We start from the raw sequence: 20,217 nt of genomic DNA, 5'->3' as shown, positions 1-20,217 counted from the left end.
GGAAGCGGCCTTGGCCTTAATTAAGGTACCGCCCCAGCATTTTCTGGTGTGAAAATGGGAAACCACGGAAAGTACCTTCAGGGCTGCCTACAATGGGGTTCGAACCCACTATCTCCCGGATGCAATCTCACAGCTGCGCGACCCCAGTCGCACGGCCAACTCGCCCGGTAAAGGGTTTCCTAATGAGGCAATATCCATTGTCGATACCATGCCTTATCATTACGTCACTATAAGTGGTGTGTTCTGAAGGTCTTGTGATAAAATAGAACCTGTCCGATGTCTACTTCCACGTTGTCACAGCTAGAGACACCAGTGTTAAGTGAACTTGACTTTCAGAGTTGGGAGAAATATCGAGTCACAATGTTCCACTGCACACCATTTGTGTTTCTTGTCGTTGTGTTGCTGGTGGCGACATCAATCTCTGCAGCTCCTTCGGAAACGTCTACAGAAAATCCAGTTACACCACGAACTAGACTCAGGATGATGGACATGATAAGAGATATCTTCGCGGCGCTGTGGCCCATCATAACGAAGTATTTTCTACTGATGGCAGTGAGTAAAATTTGCAATAATAATAATAATAATAATAATAATAATAATAATAATAATAATAATAATAATAATAATAATAATAATAATAATAGCCCGCCTGGTGGTCATAATCGTTAAGGCGTGAAGTCCACATATCGTGGTTAGTCAGTTCGAGTCCCGTTGCTCGAAAATATATTCATCATCAGAATGTTAGCCGAAGGTGGTGGTATACAATTTGTGATCACTAGACCGACCACCAAAACCCTGCATTCAGTTCAAATCCTCTTCGCAGTGTCTATATAGAGTGAGGGCATATGACGCTGTTGATGGTGATTCTTCTGTCGGATAGAGGCGTAAAGCCTTGAGTAAACCCCTTGGTGCTATTCGACAGGAGTAGGCCATGTGTCGGCAGCGGGTTTCACCCTCTCCCTCCCTACTATCATAAATCACGTCATTCACTTCATCTCATTATCTTCTCTGATGAGGTTGACGTCAGGAAGGGCATCTGGTCATAAAAACTCGCTACGAAGATTCACCTCACTTCATACCCGACCCCGTAGAAGAACGGGACAAGGGTTGGACATACGTGTGTCTAACTAACGAATGTGCAAATTGTCAAAAAAATTAGAACTGAAAGAAGCTGTGATTACTCGCGTCAAATCAATTTTTATATTTAATGATTGGTTTTATATGTTAGCCATACAGAATGAGCTGCAGATGTGAGATTCTCTCAGAAGGTAGACATGCATACTCTGTGAATTTACTAAACGTCACCACAATCCTCTATTTGCAACTAGTGCTGTGGCCTCATTTAGCTTTATACCTCTTGTCCTTAAATCTTTAAAGACTGAGTCTAAACATCGTCGCCTTGGTCTCCCTCTATTCCTCTTACCCGCCATAACAGAGTCCATTATTCTCCTAGGTAATCTATCCTCCTCCATTCGTCTCATATGACCCCACCTCCGAAGCCGGGTTATGCGTACGGCTTTATCCATCGAGTTCATTCCTAACTTAGCCTGTATCTCCTCATTCCGAGTACCCTCCTGCCATTTTTTCCACCTGTTTGTACCAGGAATCAGTGTCGCTACTTTCATGTCTGTTACTTCTAACTTATGAATAAGATATCCTGAGTCCACCCAGCTTCCGCTCCCGTGAAGCAAAGTTGGTCTGAAAACAGACCGATGTAATGATAGTTTCGTCTGGGAGCTGACTTCCTTCTTACAGAATACTGCTGATCGCAACTGCGAGCTCACTGCATTAGCTTTACTACATCTTGATTAAATCTCACTTACTATATTACCATCCTGAAAGAACACACAACCTAAATGCTTAAAATTTTCTACCTGTTCTAGCTTTGTATCACCAATCTGACATTCAATTCTGTTGAATTTCTTACCTACTGACATCAATTAAGTCTTCGAGAAGCTAATTTTCGTATCATACTCATTGCACCTATTTTCAGATTCCAAGATATTAGACTGCAGGCTTTCGACACAATCTGCCATTAAGACCAAGTCGTCAGCATAGGCCAGACTGCTTACTACATTTCCACCTAAGTGAATCCCTCCCTGCAACTTTATACCTTTCAGCAGATGATCCATGTAAACTACGAACAACAAAGGTGAAAGATTACAGCCTTGTCTAACTCCTATAAGTACCCTGAACCAAGGACTCATTCTACCATCAATTCTCACTGCAGCCCAATTGTCAACATAAACGCCTTTGAATGATTTTAATAATCTACCCTTAATCCCATAGTCTCCACTATGGTGAACATCTTTTCCATCGGTACCCTTGTCATATGGTTTCTGTAGATCTACGGAACATCAACACAACATTTTTCAATCACCTGGCGGAAATAATGTAATAAAATCTGTAAAACTTCAGAAGTACAGGTTTCGTAGTTCGTCGTTTTTGCTAGTTTGCCGTAGTGGAGACAATAATAATAATAATAATAATAATAATAATAATAATAATAATATAAGCAAGTTACTCCTTATTAGGTAGTTTCTGCTAGTGGCTTTACGTCGCACCGACACAGATAGGTCTTATGGCGACGATGGGACAGGAAAGGACTAGGAATGGGAAGGAAGTGGCCGTGGCCTTAATTAAGGTACAGCCCCAGCATTTGTCTAGTGTGAAAATGAGGAAACCACGGAAAACCATCTTCACGGCTGCCGACAATGGGGTTCGAACCCACTATCTCCCGGATACGAGCTCACAGCTGCGCGCTCCTAACCGCACGGCCAACTCTCCCCGTATATAATTTCTACAACTATGTTCGTGGTAGAAATGTTGAAAGCACAAAGCGGATCTACACTAACCACACCTATATTTTTGTTCCAACGCAAAACTTACTTTTTCTGAGTTGATGACCATTATACAAACAACTACTAGTCCCATACAACGACTATAAGCTATGCCAGTGTGGCCTCAAATCAGCTGTTGGACAATGAGAGTTGCGGGTATGTGTAATGGAGTAGTCGCGGCCTGCATAGCCGAGGGCGCTAATTCAAACATACGAACTTTAACGATTTCTGTTGGTCGTACGAGTTAATTTCCGAAAGAAGTATTTTGACCATTGTGTTATTCCTGGCTCATTTAACATATGTGCAAAATTGAAGTAAGATCGGCGATTCTCCGGTACGCGCCCTTCCCTTGTCAGTAATGTATAGTCCTTTCTCTACTTTAATAACGTTGTCTGTCCGCCCTTGCCCAATTTCTCTACGGGGACGAATCTGAAGTTTGATGAGAGTTTGTACCGATGTTTTCTGACCGGATGCCTTCACTGACGTCAGCTTATCAGAGGAGTTTATAAGATGAAATGAATGGCATGATATATGATAGTAAGAAGGGAGAGGGTTAAATCCGGTGCCAGAAAACAACCTACACCTGTCGAATTGCACCAAGTGGTCTGCTCACAGCTTTACGTCCCCATTCGAGCGACGCATCGCCATCAAGAGCGACATATACTCTCACTCCATACGAACACTGCGGAGAGGTTTGGAATCGAATTTAGGCTCTTGGCAGACAATCTAATGATTAGAATTTGCATACCACCATCTCTCCTACCCAGCCACCCAAAATCTAGATGGAGAAAATGTTTTTGATCAACCGGACTCGATCCAGCGAACTACGGTGTCAGAACATATAGACTTGACGCAATCAGGTGGGCTGATCTTTAATATTGTTTGAAAATATTATTTATGATTCATTTTAAGGCGAATCTCTTTTCGTGCACTGAAGAGAGAGTGGGTGTGTCTGTCTGCACATTTATGTAGTACATCTCAATGAATATTCATATTCTAACTAGACACGAGACCTACAGTACCTGCACAATAATCTGATCTTTAGCAACATGTCGGTAGCGCTGATAGTTGCTTAACTGTTCAAATTAACAAGATTTCTATATAAAACTCTTGTCATACTGTTTCTACTAAATTTGACAACAATATACCAGTAAGTATAAGCCTCTGTGACTCAGACGGCAGCGCGTCGGCCTCTCACCGCTGGATACCGTCGTTCAAATCCCGGTCACTCCATGTAAGATTTGTGCTGGACAAAGCGGAGGCGGGGCAGTTTTTTCTCCGGGTACTCCGGTTTTCCCCGTCATCTTTCATTCTAGCAACACTCTCCATTCTCATTTCATAGCATCCATCAGCTATTAATAAATCACTTTGGGAGTGGCGACCCCATCGTACTAATAGCCTATATCTGCTTCATTCATTACATCCCCGACCCGGTCAATGACTGGAAAACAGGCTGTAGGTTTTCATTTTCATACCAGTAAGTATCAAATCACTGAATTATTTTATCGGAATTCGACCCATGATACGGTATATTATCATTTTATAAAGAAGAGGTATGCAATTTCTTTCGCCCCAACTTCATACTGGTTTGGGAAAATAATAGTTGCCAAATGAAATGTGTGTTTATCGCTATATGTATGTATGTATGTATGTATGTATGTATGTATGTATGTATGTATGTATGTATGTATGTATGTATGTATGTATGTATGTATGTATGTATGTATGTATGTATTGCACCCGTCCACCTCCCGAGTCCCAGACTAGCATTTATCTCAGGGGTGTCGGTTCATTATTTAAGTCCACGAATATATAAATATAGAGGCATAATAGAACTCGGGAATGAACGGAGCAATTTAAAATTAGAATGGGGAAAGCTCGATTGTAAACTTGAATTTAAGGACTCCATGATAGGACTAGGAAGTGACTGTTAACTTTAAAAAGGGTCTCATCTAACTACAATAAAAAGATTATGAGAATGGTTTCCTTTGAAATAATTGCCAGAAGGAGCAGTTTATTACGCCACCCGACGTACGAAACTTTGATACATTTGGCAATGATATTTAAATTTCCACACATGTTACATAAACAAATCGCTTGCTATACCGCAAGTGGTATCAATATCTTGCTGGGTTGCTTCTGAAAGAAATTACAATTGGAGTATAACTTATGGGTCGATTCCATTTGAATCGAACCGTTGTTCAAGGATATAGCTTCCTTCTATCGGGAGCCCGAGCATAACCCATGTTACGTTCGGCTTCCCGATTTAACTAAGATGATGTACCCCGGCTATATACATTTTTCCGAGACCGGTACTCGGACTGGGTAATGTTTCTCGTGAATTATGAAAAATGGATTACACGGACAGTTCCTATCTTACGATGTCCAGCTGATGCCATACCACTGAATTAGCATTTATATTTTATTTACACATGATCTGAGATGGTACAAAGTAGCCTCAGTAGACTACTGCCACAGATGAGATAACGAGAAGCGGTGGGAAATACCGTGCCGATGACCTCCCCTCGCATCGCGGGCGAAGTAAACAGACACACCAAGTATTACTGTAACTCATCCCGTGCGGAAACCGTATGATAACGAGGTAACAAATGACTATAATATTTATCATTCTTATTATTCAAACATACTAATCGAGGGATGTTGTCACCAATTAATTAATTAACTCACTATCGTCAGAATATTCATTTATCCATGAAATTATCATCCTTGAAATTATTATTATTATTATTATTATTATTATTATTATTATTATTATTATTATTATTACTATTACTATTATTATTAACGGTTCCTGGCACTGTCACGTTTGATTAATATCGTCATTATTATGCGGGACGCAAACACAGATGGTTATCAATGTTATTATTATTAGTATATCCCTCTTGTGGTTATTATTATCATTAATGAATAGGTGACTCCAGATATTATTATTATTATTATTATTATTATTATTATTATTATTATTAACGTCACTCAAGATATGATTATTATTATTATTAATGTTACTCAAGATTATTATTATTATTATTATTATTATTATTATTATTATTATTATTATTAATGAATCGGTCACTTCCGCCAAAAATGCATTAGGATATCGGTCGCAATCACAATTATTTCACTGATCAACCAACGTCATCATTACTGTTATTATTATTATCGGTTGCATATTATCATTTAGATTCCCGTTTAACATTTTTATCAACGCTCAATTAATTAAGGCGGTCCAATCCTTTATCTGCAATATATATTATTATCACGACATCATGATTGTCATCACTCGTCATTACAATGATTACAATATCCGATCATTTATGTGGAATCTGAACTCTCATTATCCTTAAATCCGTAGTATCTCGACGAATAGCGGTGCAGTCTATTTATTTCGTACATGCTGTCACGGGTTCGAATTCTACCCGCTGCGTAACTCAGTATTTCTCTGTGACACTGCCCGTACATTTTACACTCATTTATATCCTAAGTGTCTCTCGTACGGAATTTATATCCCTTTCTATCTCAATATTCCTTGATTCATTTATTTCTCACAGAATTATCAACTGACTTATTTATTCCACTTCTGACATCGTACGACCTTTTATTATCTGACTGCAGATTCTTTAACATTTTTCTATCTCATTTTGATCTACGCCTTATTTCATTCTCCACAAATAATCGTAACATTTTGAAATTATATTTACCAAAATTTGACAATCATGGTTTCGTAATATTAGTCCTACGTCTTCCGGCTACTGAATTGCAAATTTAAGACACGACATTTATTCGTAAAGAAAAATATTGGACCGTAATTTAAACCACACGTTCATTAACATGTACGGATTATTAGCACCGATCTTAAATTTCAATATTATTAATTTATCAAGTTAAATTACCACACTTTAATTCCGAATTAAAAACGACATCCCATCATTAAATGATTTCCGACAAAATCAACACCTGATCACTTAAATTTTATTATTACGCACTGATCACTTAAATTTTATTATTAATATCGCTTCTCACAAATTTAACAACTTCACTTTGGTATGACAAGGCTGGACTTCCCTTCAATGTCATTACATAACTCGTCAAAATGACTAACAGAAAAGCACAGATCGGGTCTATTTGACTCTGATAACGAAATCAAATGTAAAGAAAATTATTCTTGAATACAAAGAAAATAAGAATACATGCATGACTTAACGTACTACCCTATATCTATAAAATTTACAACTACAACAAATTGAATACATAAAAGGACCCGATTATTTACATTGTTATTATTTAATACTGTCCGTGCTACAAATTTAGGATGGGGTCGTTAAGCGACTCATCTTGTTACAGAAGGTAACCAAATCTAATCAAATTATTTCCATTTTTCCAGTCACGCTAACATTTCCCAAATATTATTTACAGTTTAGTACTCATCTTAGTTATCGAATCCATTGCAGCTTGGCAGATGAGAGGCTCCTTTCGGCCCCTCTCCGCCGTTCTTACTCCTCCATTCTTGATGGCGTAGTTCCACAAATGATTTCCTGGCACATTACCATTTTACACTAATACCTTAATTATCACAATAATTTACCATTGACAAGGTTAACACTGAACATTTACTTTTATAAAACAAATTAATACCCTACACCCAAATTTTTAATATTTTACACTGTTTTAAGCTTCGTCCAATTACCGCACAATGGACATGGACACGTACGGCGGTGTGTCAAATTCTACGCCCGTCGCGATTTATGTCGTCCGACGCGATACGTCTGTTTCATACGGCCCTCTTGAGGTGTTCATGTTATCGGTTCGATATTCCAAAGTACAGGCTATTATTCCCTCAAAGTACTGTTCGTCACACAGTATGTTATTTACGTACTTATTGCGGTGCAATTTATATTACTTACTCTTACAATGCAATTAACTGACTTCACTATGATATTTATAACTGACAAACACTGTCCTAAGTTAACTATTTCCAGTTCATGTTGCTTGAGCGCGATCACATTTTATAAGTACTGGCGGATGCTCGCGCCATTAAATGTTGAGTTACTATACGCCCGACGGATTTGAAGTCGGCTGCGAAACGACGGTTCAGCTCCAGAGATTCACTTCAAGTGTGGTGGCGAGTATCCCTTGCGCTCGTATATATGGATGAAGCTTTCCCTCGCGGATTCATTGACGTCATACCCCTGAGGGAGGCGGTGGATTTTTAATATCGGCACTTGCACTCCGAATTTGACGTTAAAATTTATATTAAATTAATCCACTCCTCTAGCTTATTTGCTGGATTAAATATGAACTCCTGGCGATCACAGATTTAGGAGATACGGGTGGATTTAGCTCCTCACATTTCGCGCCTTTGGAAGCGTCCCTTACAACGTGGTCTTCGTTCAGCCAATAACATTCAAGCTGTCTGGTTTCCAAGAAATCCAGCCTTCAATTTATTTAATTTGCCAATAATTATTGATTATTTTTCCATGCGTGACAAATAATAAATTCATTACATTGCTCCGTGTACTCACAATAATTTATTACTGATTACTTTTGAAGTTACGAGAATATCTCATCCATCATCTCTTAAGATGGTATCCCTGAGTCTTCCATCAACTTTTAGCGATTGGCCGGCAAATGGTCACGTGATTTAAATTTCAACCTGCCCGAACCTAGGCTAGCGAATGTCCTCCCAACCGCTGTAGTTTTCCATGACGTCACGGAATTCTCCGTCCGCCAAAAATATCCCAGCGCATTACTCATGTTGCGAGCTTCCTTTGTGTCACCTATCCCCTTCTCTTTCTGACCAAGACTTATTTGTGGACTTGTATTTCCTTGTTCGCCAACTAATGAGATCCCCTGCTGTGAAATAGCTAAATGTTGTTGTGTCGAGCTAAGCCTCACGGCTCCAGTTTGTCGCGTACTCAACCTATTATTTCAACAAAGCTTGTACGGAATAAGTTTTCTGTATTTCAATAAATGTACCATATATTATTTTATCAATCAAATCATGACTGACTATGGACCTATGTCACTCGGGTTCAGTATGTATGTATGTATGTATGTGTACGTGCGTCTGCGAGAGAGAAAGAGAATGTGTTTATGTGTATCAGCGTGCACGTGTGTTAACAAATTAATTTGGCATTATGCAGCATCCAGGACCCACACTATCCATTGCTGAATGATATTTTAAACTTTCAATAAATTACAACTGATCTGTACTTAGTGCTGACACCCAAGTGGCAGATTCCCTACCAGTCTAATACAAAACGAACATCTTTCTAATGTAAAGACGGGTACAGACATGTGCGCCCAATTCTGTAACGTAACCTCGGGATAAATGGGGTAATATCACGCACCGCGGTTGCGAGGTAAACTTTTCCATACCGAGCTCGATAGCTGCAGTCTCTTAAGTGCGGCCAGTATCCAGTATTCGGGAGATAGTGGGTTCGAACCCCACTGTCGGCAGCCCTGAAGATGGTTTCCCGTGGTTTCCCATTTGCACACCAGGCAAATGCTGGGGCTGTACTTTAATTAAGGCCACGGCCGTTTCTTTCCCAGTCCTAGCCCTTTCCTGTCCCGTCGTCGCCGTAAGACGTATCTGTGTCGGTGCGACGTAAAGCAACTTGCAAAAAAAAAGATTGTCTGTAAAATCCGTGTACTATGTGTAAAACGTCCCTTCATTATAAACGACTTTGGTTATGTACATAATTTCGCCTACTCTTCAAATGACGGAAGGGATGGTGACAAATACAGTTACGAGGGCAGATCAGAAAATAAGTTGCACTTCCCAGTTATGGCAATTTATTACACCACCTATACAACAGCAACACGGCTATAACGACATACACTGTAACGTCACTTTTCCACATAGTTTCCAAGAGACTCCAAACATTTCTGCGAACGCACAAACATCTTGTCGATACCGGATGCATAGAAATTTCCTCCAGCGTTCTGCAACCACTCGAAAACAGCGGCCTTCACCTCCTCATCGGTCTGGAAACGTCGACCACCGAGCTCCGTTTTGAGCTTACCGAACACATGAAAGTCACATGGCGCTAGGTCGGGACTGTAGGGTGGATGTTGCCCGACCTCCCACTTGAAACGCTGCAGCAGTTCTCTCGTTTGGCGTGCCCTGTGAGGTGTTGCGTTATCGTGCAACAAAATCACACCGGCGCTCAATTTCCCCCGGCGCTTCTCTTTAATCGCTTTACGCAACCGGTGCAACGTTTGACATTACGACGCTGCGTTGATCGTCGCTCCCTTCGGCATGAATTCCACGTGCAGCAAACCCTCCATGTCAAAGAACACTGTCGCCATAGCCTTACCGGCTGAAGGTTGAACCTTGGCCTTCTTTCGTTGTGGTGATGAGGGGTGCACCCATTCCATTGTGTTCGCTTCGTTTCGGGGGTGAAGTGGTGGACCCACGTTTCGTCGCCTGTGACGATTCGCCGCAGAAACCCGTTGCCGTCTGCGGCATAGCGTTGTAAAAATGCCAGGGAGGACTGGAAACGTTGTCCCTTGTGCTCATCGGTGAGATGACGTGGGACCCATCTTTGACACAGCTTACGATATCCAAGGTCCTCGTGAACAATGGCGAACACACTGCCATACGACATGTTCAGCTGAGTCGCGGTTTCTCTCAGTTTAATGCGCCGGTTCTGTCTAATGATGGCATTCACACTGTTGACCTTTACACGGGTCCTGGACGTTGCGGGCCTGCCTTCGCGATGGTTGTCCGTGATATCCGTGCGTCCGGCTTCGAATTGCTGACACCACTTTACGATACCTTGCCGGGAAATGGCCCGGTCCCCTTCACACTGTTGACCTTTACACGGGTCCTGGACGTTGCGGGCCTGCCTTCGCGATGGTTGTCCGTGATATCCGTGCGTCCGGCTTCGAATTGCTGACACCACTTTACGATACCTTGCCGGGAAATGGCCCGCTCCCCAAACACAGCACTAATTTCACGATGAATGCCCGTGCAATGCTTCCTTTTGGCCCATAGGAATCGGATTGTCGCACGCACTTCATATTTGGAGTGAACGTCCAGTTGACGCGCCATTGCATTTGGCCGCTATTCACACAATACTAGACGAAACACCACAGCGACCTGCCTAACAGACGTGTGGGCAGTGTCTGTCCCTTTCTCCGCTGTGCCCACGTTTGCGACACACAGCGCGCTGCTGCGGCGCGTTAGTGCAACTAACCTTTGAATCAACCTACGTATATAGATGTACCGACACGAGCTTTGCAGATTTCCAGTTTTCCACAAGCGACATCTCTTCACATACCTTCGAACTGAAGCAGGATCGACTCCACTTCCGGTTTTGAAATTTGGGGCTCAGCGTAAGAACGCAAATGTAAGCATTTCTTTCACCCGAGTAGGGTGTATATCATCAACCAATATGTGTAACAAATTATTTTATGTACATTATTCTGTAAATCGCATAACGGTGTTGTATGCAGTAATATGGTTTGGCATAATAGCAGGCTTCAAAGTCTGAACCCCGCCATATAAGAAAGGCAATAAACTAAACTAAACTATATTTTTCAAAGCGATGACCTATAGTTTTCATGGGCTAAACAGTTTCTTGAAAGTCCTAATTATTGCCCCTCCCCAAATCGAGATTGCGGATACAATTTGCCAGAAGAGTAGAAAATTGAAATTTGGCTAAATTTTAACTTTTGGTCTGTAAACGACGGAAAATTTTCAAAGATGATCAAATGTGTAACTTATCTCCCCCCCCCACAAAAATCGAATCATGGAGGTAGGAACGGTGCAGACTTTCGTTTCGGGGTAATGGTGGCTAAATGGTTAATCATATCACGAAACAGATAGAACAATTGCCGCTCAATTTGGAGAGATCTATAACTTTGGTCCTATAACATTTTGTCGTATCTCGGTACCGGTACCTTATATGTTAGATAGAGCTGAATTTTTCGAATGTAGGTAAAGTTTGTAATATTTACACGTATATGTATAGTGTGCAAGGAGGCCTGCCATTGTATTCAAAACTCCCAATCTCGATTGTGAGTGGCGGTAGGCAAGGATGGCTGACTTCATAGTTAAAACTTCCCAACGCGATTGTGGCTGGCATTAGGAAATGTAGCCTGTCATCATAATGAAAACTCCCCAACCCGATTATGAATGGCAGTAGGCAAGTGAGTCTGCCGTTATAGTAGACACTCCCGAAATTGATTGTGAATGGCAGTAGGAAACGTGGGTTGCGATTATCATCAAAACTCACCGACGCGCATAATATATAGGAAACAACGTATGAAGACCTCCCAGTGGTATTTCTCGCATAATGCTAAGAGATATGCAATTTAATAAAATCTTACTCACCGTGTGTACAGTAATTTATACTCCCTGTGGGTGGGGCGGTAGAATAACACCCACGATATCCCCTGCCTGTCGTAAGAGGCGACTAAAAGGGGCCCCAGGGACGCTGAAGTTTGGAGCGTGGGTTGGTGACCACGGGGACCTTAGCTGAGTCCTGGTATTGCGTCCACATACTTGTGCCAGGCTCCTCACTTTCATCTATCCTATCCGACCTCCCTTGGTCAACTCTTGTTGTTTTCCGACCCCGACGCTATTAGGTTTGCGAGAGCTAGGAAGTCTTTCATTTTCACGCCCGTCGTGGCCCTTGTCTTCCTTTGGCCGATATCTTAATTTTTCGAAGTGTCGGATCCCTTTCCATTTTTCTCTCGGATTAGTGTTAAATAGAGGATGGTTGCCTAGTTGTACTTCCTCTTAAAACAATAATCACCACAACCACCATAATAATTTATAGAAATCCGTATACAATGTAGAATACCATAGCGAAGCACGGGTACATTTGCTAGTCGTGTAATAAAATGAGCGACGCGACACTACCTTGAGAGCTGCACAGGCCATGGATCTGTATAAAGAGAGCTGCACAGGCCGCGGATCTGTATGTTATGATAAAAATACAGAACACAAGGAACATGCGACACAATCGGTCCAGTCACCTACAAAGTGACTTCATTCCTCAAGAATTGCTGAACACCTGAAGACAGCCTAAAAATATCCAACACATCTGGCTGCACGCTTTCTTAACACAGCTGTACATGGTACTAATCATAGTTTCCTGGAAAACCTTACAATTGAAAAGAGAATGCTTATGAAAATGTTCATAGCTACTTTTTTTTCCTAACCGTGAACTGATGATGATGTTCATTGTTGTTTAAGGGGCCTAACAGCTAGGTCATCCGCCCCTAATGGCACGAGGTGTAACGAAATGCAAATTATAACTTCAAAATGTATCCACTGACTAGAATCTAAATCGAATGGTGATTAGAAAATGATCGTGAAAGAAAAACAATCATTGGATCAATTCACAATATCGTAATCATAGGGATGATGCTTATTATCTAAAGGGGTCCAAAATCCAGGTCACCGGGCCCTCACAATGGCACCAATCAATAGCAAAGCAGAACCATGGTGTTCCTCCTACAGTGGTACTAATCACAGATAACGTAGACTCATGGTGTTTCTCGTATAGTGGTAATAATCACAGGTAATGTAAAATGAGGGTATGTCACGCAATGGCACCACTCGTAGGTAGCACAAACCCATGATGTTTCGCACATAAGGGCACCACACACAAGCAACGCAGACCCATGATGCTCCTCGCCTAGGTGTACTAATCACAGGCCATGTGTACTCATGGGGTCGCTCACACAGTGGTACTAATCATAGGCAATGCAGACCCACGGTGCATCACACATTATGGTAACGCCCGCAGGTAACACAATCCCATGGTATTCCTCACATAATAATACTACTCTCTGGCAACGCAGATCAGTGGTTTTCCTCAAATAGTGGTACTAATCACGGGGGTGAGCCAAACCCTTGGTGTTTCTCACATAGTAGTACCAACCGCAGGCAACGTAGACCCATTGTGTTGCACATAAAGTGGTACTACAGATAGGTAACGTAGACCGTACTGAACACAGTGGAATACACACGACGACCTCTTTCACAAGCAACACTCAGACTCATAATGTTCCGTACGGAATGGTACTGCTCCTATATAACGAAGACCCTCACAAGGTGGTACTAGTTGCAAGTAACGTCGACCCATGGTGTTCCGCACGTAATGGTACTAATGACTAATCACAAATAACCTCATGGTCCTAATGCCATCATCCCTTGGTTGCCCCTTTTAGTCCTCTCTCACGACAGACAGGGGATACCGTGGGAATAGTATACGTCTGCGTCCCCCACCCACAGGGAGTAGAAAGAGAGAGGGGAAAAAGGAAAAAGAAGGGATCATACACTTCGAAAAATGAAGTACGAGACAAAGAAAGACAAGGGCCACGAAGGGCGTGAAAATGAAATTCTGCCTAGGCCTCAAATACTCTAATACCGTCGGGGTGGGAAAAGAACAAGAGTTGACCAAGGAAGGTCGGACAGGATTAGATAAAAGTGAGGAGCCTGGCTCAAGTGGAAGCAATGCTAGAACTCTTCTAAGGGTCCCGTGGTCACCAATCCACGCTCCCAAGTTGAGAGCCCCTAGGGCCCCTTTTAGTCGCCTCTTACGACAGGCAGGGGATACCGTGGGTGTATTCTTCGTGTGCGTCTCCCACCCACAAAGGACTATTTACTTCTTTGATAAGACGAACAGTTTAGGCTAACAGATGCGTCAAAACACCTAGAGTTAGAGTTGGCAAGAAAATGCCTGTGACCTTTTTCTTCCAACTAGGCTACATATGGTGGGCTTTATTGTTGAATAGAACCAACCATGTATGCAGGGCCCCTTAAGAGACAGTAGCCTGCATATTATTTCCGGTATGTTGTAAATTTAATCCAGCTGCATCAGTCCTTCAGAAGTAAATAGTTCCAGGGATGATACGTTTTTCGTGACCGCAAGACAGCCACGACCCACACCACCGCCGTCTCAATCTCTATTTGAGACGGCGCGGCGGTGGCCACACTTGTTTCTCAGCGCTCAACAAACCTCGGGCCCATTGTTGGTGCTCCCAACATAGCATAGTCTAAAACCACCCAAAATTGTGTAATGAAACACGGCTAAAAGTACAGACCCATCGTAAGGCCCTACACTTACAGGATGTGGAAAAGACCTGCAGTTCCCATTAAGTGCGTGCTTAGCTATGACGATAAACAAGTAACACAGGCAGAGTTCGAGCCAAGCAGTTATTGACAGAAAACTGAATGCTTTTCACAGTTACGTGTCTTGTAGAATGAGCACAAATAAAAATCGACATTTGCGTACAGAATAAGACCAATAAAACGACTATACTAATTTCGTATACAAGGAAACTCTGCAACGATATGTAATTACAGAATAAAGCCAATAACATTCGTTGGCTGAATCGTCAGCGTACTGGCCTTCGGTTCAGAGGGTTCCGGGTTCGATTCCCGGCCGGGTCGGGGATTTTAACCTTCATTGGTTAATTCCAATGGGGCCCGGGGGCTGGGTGTTTGTGCTGTCCCCAACATCCCTGCAACGCACAAACCGCACATAACACCACCCTCCACCACAAAAACATGCAGTTACCTACACATGGCAGATGCCGCCCACCCTCATCGGAGGGTCTGCCTTTCTGCCTTACAAGCGCTGCACTCGGCTAGAAATAGCCACACGAAATTATTATACCGAGTGATTACAGAAAGAACTGAAAAGCTGCCAGGAAATTTGTTTCGTTCCACTACACCAAGTTTGAGTACCTTGCCTTTTGAAAAAAAAATTATTAGATTTAAAGCTTCAGTATTCTGACGATAAGGTCCCATTCACCCATTTCCGAGGCCAAAATTCAAATTACCGGGCGAGTTGGCCGTGTGGTTTGGGGCGCGCAGCTGTTAGCCTGCATCGGGGAGGTAGTGGGTTCGAATCCCACTGTTGGCAGCCCTGAAGATGGTTTTTCGTAGTTTCCCCATTTTCACACCAGGCAAATGCTAGGGTTGTACCTTAATTAAGGCCACGGCCGCTTCCTTGCAACTACTAGTCCTTTCCTGTCCCATCGTCCCCATAAGACCTATCTGTGTCGGTGCGACGTAAAGCCTCTAGCAGCGAGAATAATGGACTCTGTTATGGACGGTAAGAGGAGTAGGAGGAGACCAAGACGACGATAATTAACCTCAGTTTCTAACGATTTAAACATAAGAGGTATAGAACTAAACGAGGGCACAGAACTAGTCACAAATAGAGGATTTTGGCGGCTTTTAGTAAATTTACAGAGGCTTGCAGACTGAATGCTGAAAGGTATACCAGTCTATCATGAAGATGTACGTAGGATGTTATTATTATTATTATTATTATTATTATTATTATTATTATTATTATTATTATTATTATTATTATTATTATTATTATTATTATTATTATTATTATTATTATGGGTATTTCGTGGAACGCAGAGGTGTAAGAAGGTGTCCGGGTGAATGGGTGCACAGGTTAAAGCACTAAATTTTGAACATTTCTTTCTTTCTTTTTTTATTTTAAAATTTGGTAGGTAGAAAATCTGAACAAGCAACAACAAATAACAGTTAAATGGAATAACGATGAGCTCGTCAGCTCTGACAACAACATTGGACTATAAATCCAAAATCAGGTACAAGAATTTGATAGCAATATGAACAAGATAATATATGCGGGATGAGCATCGTAGCTCTGAAGGTACACTATTTCACAAGAGCATATTTGCTCCACTCTTACATTCTAGGAGACTTAGATCCGAAATGTTTCTGTAGTCCAGCCTCGAAGAGGCTCAAGCTTCTTACAAAATTATGTCTTACAACTTTCAAAAACAGTGTTTACTGTCACTTCTGCTCAGCAGTCTGCTACACACTCGTCTATAAACAATTACCAAATAAACAGGGCCAATGAGCGCCCATTCTAAATGGCTTTAAATTAAAAATAAAAGGTTTAACATGAACGATCATGAACAAAAAGCTAGGAGGTAAAACACTTGCACTCGTTTAGGAAAACCACTTAAAACCCTAAATGGGCTTATGGACTGAAGTTGCAGAGTCTAAGCCTATGCTACAGAGGGGTAACTAGATGCAAAATATTAAGTACCAAAGCAGTGTGAAGATTTAGAGTTTTATAAAATTTTAGTCGCCCCATACAAAGTTGAGTGGGAATCAACAGAGGGTGAACAATATTTTTCCCTTACTTTACATGTTTCCCAGCAGGGATTTGAACAGAGTCCTCAGACTTGCCGAAAATTTACATTTAAACAATGATTTTAGAACTTTGGATTAATAAAAGAAGTTTTAAACCTTCCTCTCAAGTTATCTGACTGGAGCTATCACATGTTAAGAAATGTATGCTATTACCTTGAGTAGTTGGGTCTTCCGAACGACGGCAGGCAGCCAATAACGCGCCGCACTCACTAGACCGGAGCGATGAACATGACAATACGGATCAAAAAGCGTCCAGCTTTTATAGCGTCTCGGAGGGGAAAGTTCCAGAACTCTTTATAGATAGGCTGGATGCCTGTACACACCCCCAATTTACATTGGCTAGAGAAATATACACAAATTCCTGATTGGTTAATAACTAAGGAAGAAGGAGGCCGTAGGAGTGTTGACAACTTTAACACATTAAAAAAATCTACAAAACTTACAGTTTGCCACCTTAACATTCTTTTAATTCCCCCAAGAATTAATAATTGTCGTTAATCCCGCCAGAGGGGGCACATAGGCCAATGGTAGAGCCATCTAATGGTTGAAGTTCCATGTATCTTGTCTTACGTTAGTTCAAGATTCATAGCACAGATGGCTTTCTAGAATGCTCGCAGTTCAACGGGACGGAGGTGTATCCCCGGTGCAATTATTATTATTATTATTATTATTATTATTATTATTATTATTATTATTATTATTATTATTATTATTATTATTATTATTATTATTATTATTATTATTATTATTATTAAGAACCTGATACTCATATACTGTGTCAACTGGGTGAATACTATGGTCATGTGGCTCTCTGATCACAACTTATTGGTTATGAAATGCCCTCTGAAGCTGAAGAAATTGAAGAATGAATGCAAGGAGATGGTATCTAGACAAGTTGAGAGAAAAGAGTGTGAACGATTGTTTCAAGGAACATGTAGCACAGCGATTAAATGAAAAGCCTGAAGGAAACACAATACAGGAAGAATGGACAGTCGTGAAGAATGAGGTCAGTAGGGCTGCTGGAGAAATGTTAGCAAGAAAGGATAGATCAACTAAGAATCAATGGAAAACTCAGGAGATACTAGACCTGATCGATGAACGAAGAAAATACAAGAATGCAAGAAATGAAGAGGACAGAAAATAATACAGGCGATTAAAGAATGAAGTGGATAGAAAGTGCAAGATAGCTAACAAAGAATGGCAGAAGGAGAAATGTAAGGATGTTGAAGGTTGTATGGTCCTACGAAACGTATACAGGAAAATCAAGGAAACTTTTGGAGAAAGGAAATCTAGGTGTATGAATATCAAGAGCTCAGATGGAAAGCCACTTCTGGGGAAAGAAGACAAAGCAGAAAGATGGGAGGAACATATCCAACAGTTGTATCAAGTTAAAGACGTAGATGATTTGGTTCAGGAACAAGAAGAGGCTGCTAATGCTGATGAAATGGGAGACCCAGTTTTTAGGTCAGAGTTTGACGGAGTGGGAGACCTAAATAGGAATAAGGCACCTCGAATTGATGACATTCCCTCTGAATTACTGACTGCCTTAGGATAAACCAGCATGGCAAGGTTATTCCATCTAGTGTGTAAGATGCATGAGACAGGAAAAGTGCCATCCGATTTTTCGGCAGAATGATGTTATACCTATTCACAAGAAGGTCGGTGCTGACAAGTGTGAAAATTACCGCACCATTAGTTTAGTATCTCATTCCTGCAAAATGTGCACACCTATTATTTACAGAAGAATGGAAAGACAAGTTGAAGTTGAGTTGGGGGAAGATCAATTCGGTTTCAGAAAAAATGTAGGAGCACGTGAAGCAATCCTAACTTTACGTCTGATCTTAGAGGATCGAATTAAGAAGGACAAGACCACTTATATGGCCTTAGTAGATCTAGAGAAAGCATTCGATAACGTTGATTGAGATTCTGGAAGTGAAACATGGACGACAACTATCTCAGAAAGAAAGAGAATAGAAGCTTTTGAAATGTGGTGCTACAGAAGAATACAGAAGAAGATCGAATAACGAATGAAGAGATACTGAAACGAATTTGTGAGGGGAGGTCAATTTGGCCAAATTTGACGATAAGAAGAGATAGAATGACAGGACACTTCTTAAGACACCCAGACTTGTTCAGTTGGTTTTTGATGGAAGTTTAGTGGGTAAGAACGTTAGTGGTAGACCAAGATATGGATATGACATGTAGATAAGATCAGATGTAACATGCAGTAGTTGCATAGAAATGAAAATGTTAGCATAGGATAGGGTGGCATGGAGAGCCGCGTCAAACCAGTCTATGGACTGATGACTCAAATACTATTATTATTATTTATTATTATTATTATTATTATTATTATTATTATTATTATTATTATTATTATTATTATTATTATTATTATTATTATTATTATTATTATTATTATTGGCTTTACGTCTCACTAACTACTTTTACGGCTTTCGGAGACGCGACAGGGAATCAAACCCATATGCTTTCATATACAGTAGAAGGAAAAGGCCTTCACTGCCTCTTACTCTATTTGTGTAGTATTATAGAAAAGCTGTGGTCCAGATCTTAGGATTTTACATCACCACTGTTTGTTTCTTATATTACAATGGGTCTAAATCCTTGAAATCTCTCCAAGACTCGAAAATGCACAACGATCTTTTTAGAGCAAATTAATACTATAGTTGGCACTGGATTTACCACTGTATTGTTCTCATTGAGTTCAGGTAATTATACGTATTTTTCTTTCTTGATTCTAGACTCAGATGGTGAAGGAATGAACAAGAACGATGGAGACTGAAGATACATCAATGAAGAATAAAAACAAATCTGTGATTATTTCTGGTGTTATTCTCATGTATACACCCTTTTAAATATTTTATTAAACTTGAAATTGAATAATGATATGTACTAAAAGTATTAGTAGGTAATACCTCGTACACTGGCGCAAAATAATCCAAACACCATGAAATAAGGAATGAAGAATACGGACATTTTGGTAATATATTTGTCGAGGTAAGATACTTAATTGATTAACGGCACAAGACTACAGGTTAATATCCGCGCGAGAAAAGCCATCGCAAATGTCCCATGCTGGTCCATTAATAACCGGTGTAATAGCCTGACTGTTGAATGCAGGCATGCAAATGTGCATGCATTGTGGTGTACAGGTGCCGGACGTCAGCTTGC

The 20,217-nt window shown here is 40.9% G+C and overlaps 1 long non-coding RNA gene across 1 annotated transcript; it reads left to right on the top strand.

Moving 5' to 3' along the window:
• Nucleotides 1-284: 284 nt before the first annotated feature.
• Nucleotides 285-19,934, top strand: LOC136877066 (uncharacterized). The gene is made up of 2 exons (XR_010860707.2): nt 285-552; nt 19,788-19,934. It is a non-coding gene; the product is annotated as an uncharacterized lncRNA (long non-coding RNA).
• Nucleotides 19,935-20,217: the final 283 nt, after the last annotated feature.

Source organism: Anabrus simplex, chromosome 7, assembly GCF_040414725.1.
Source record: "Anabrus simplex isolate iqAnaSimp1 chromosome 7, ASM4041472v1, whole genome shotgun sequence".
Taxonomy (NCBI): Eukaryota; Metazoa; Arthropoda; class Insecta; order Orthoptera; family Tettigoniidae; genus Anabrus; species Anabrus simplex.
Note: the sequence above shows the minus strand (reverse complement) of the source record. Positions and strands in the feature narration are given on the sequence as shown.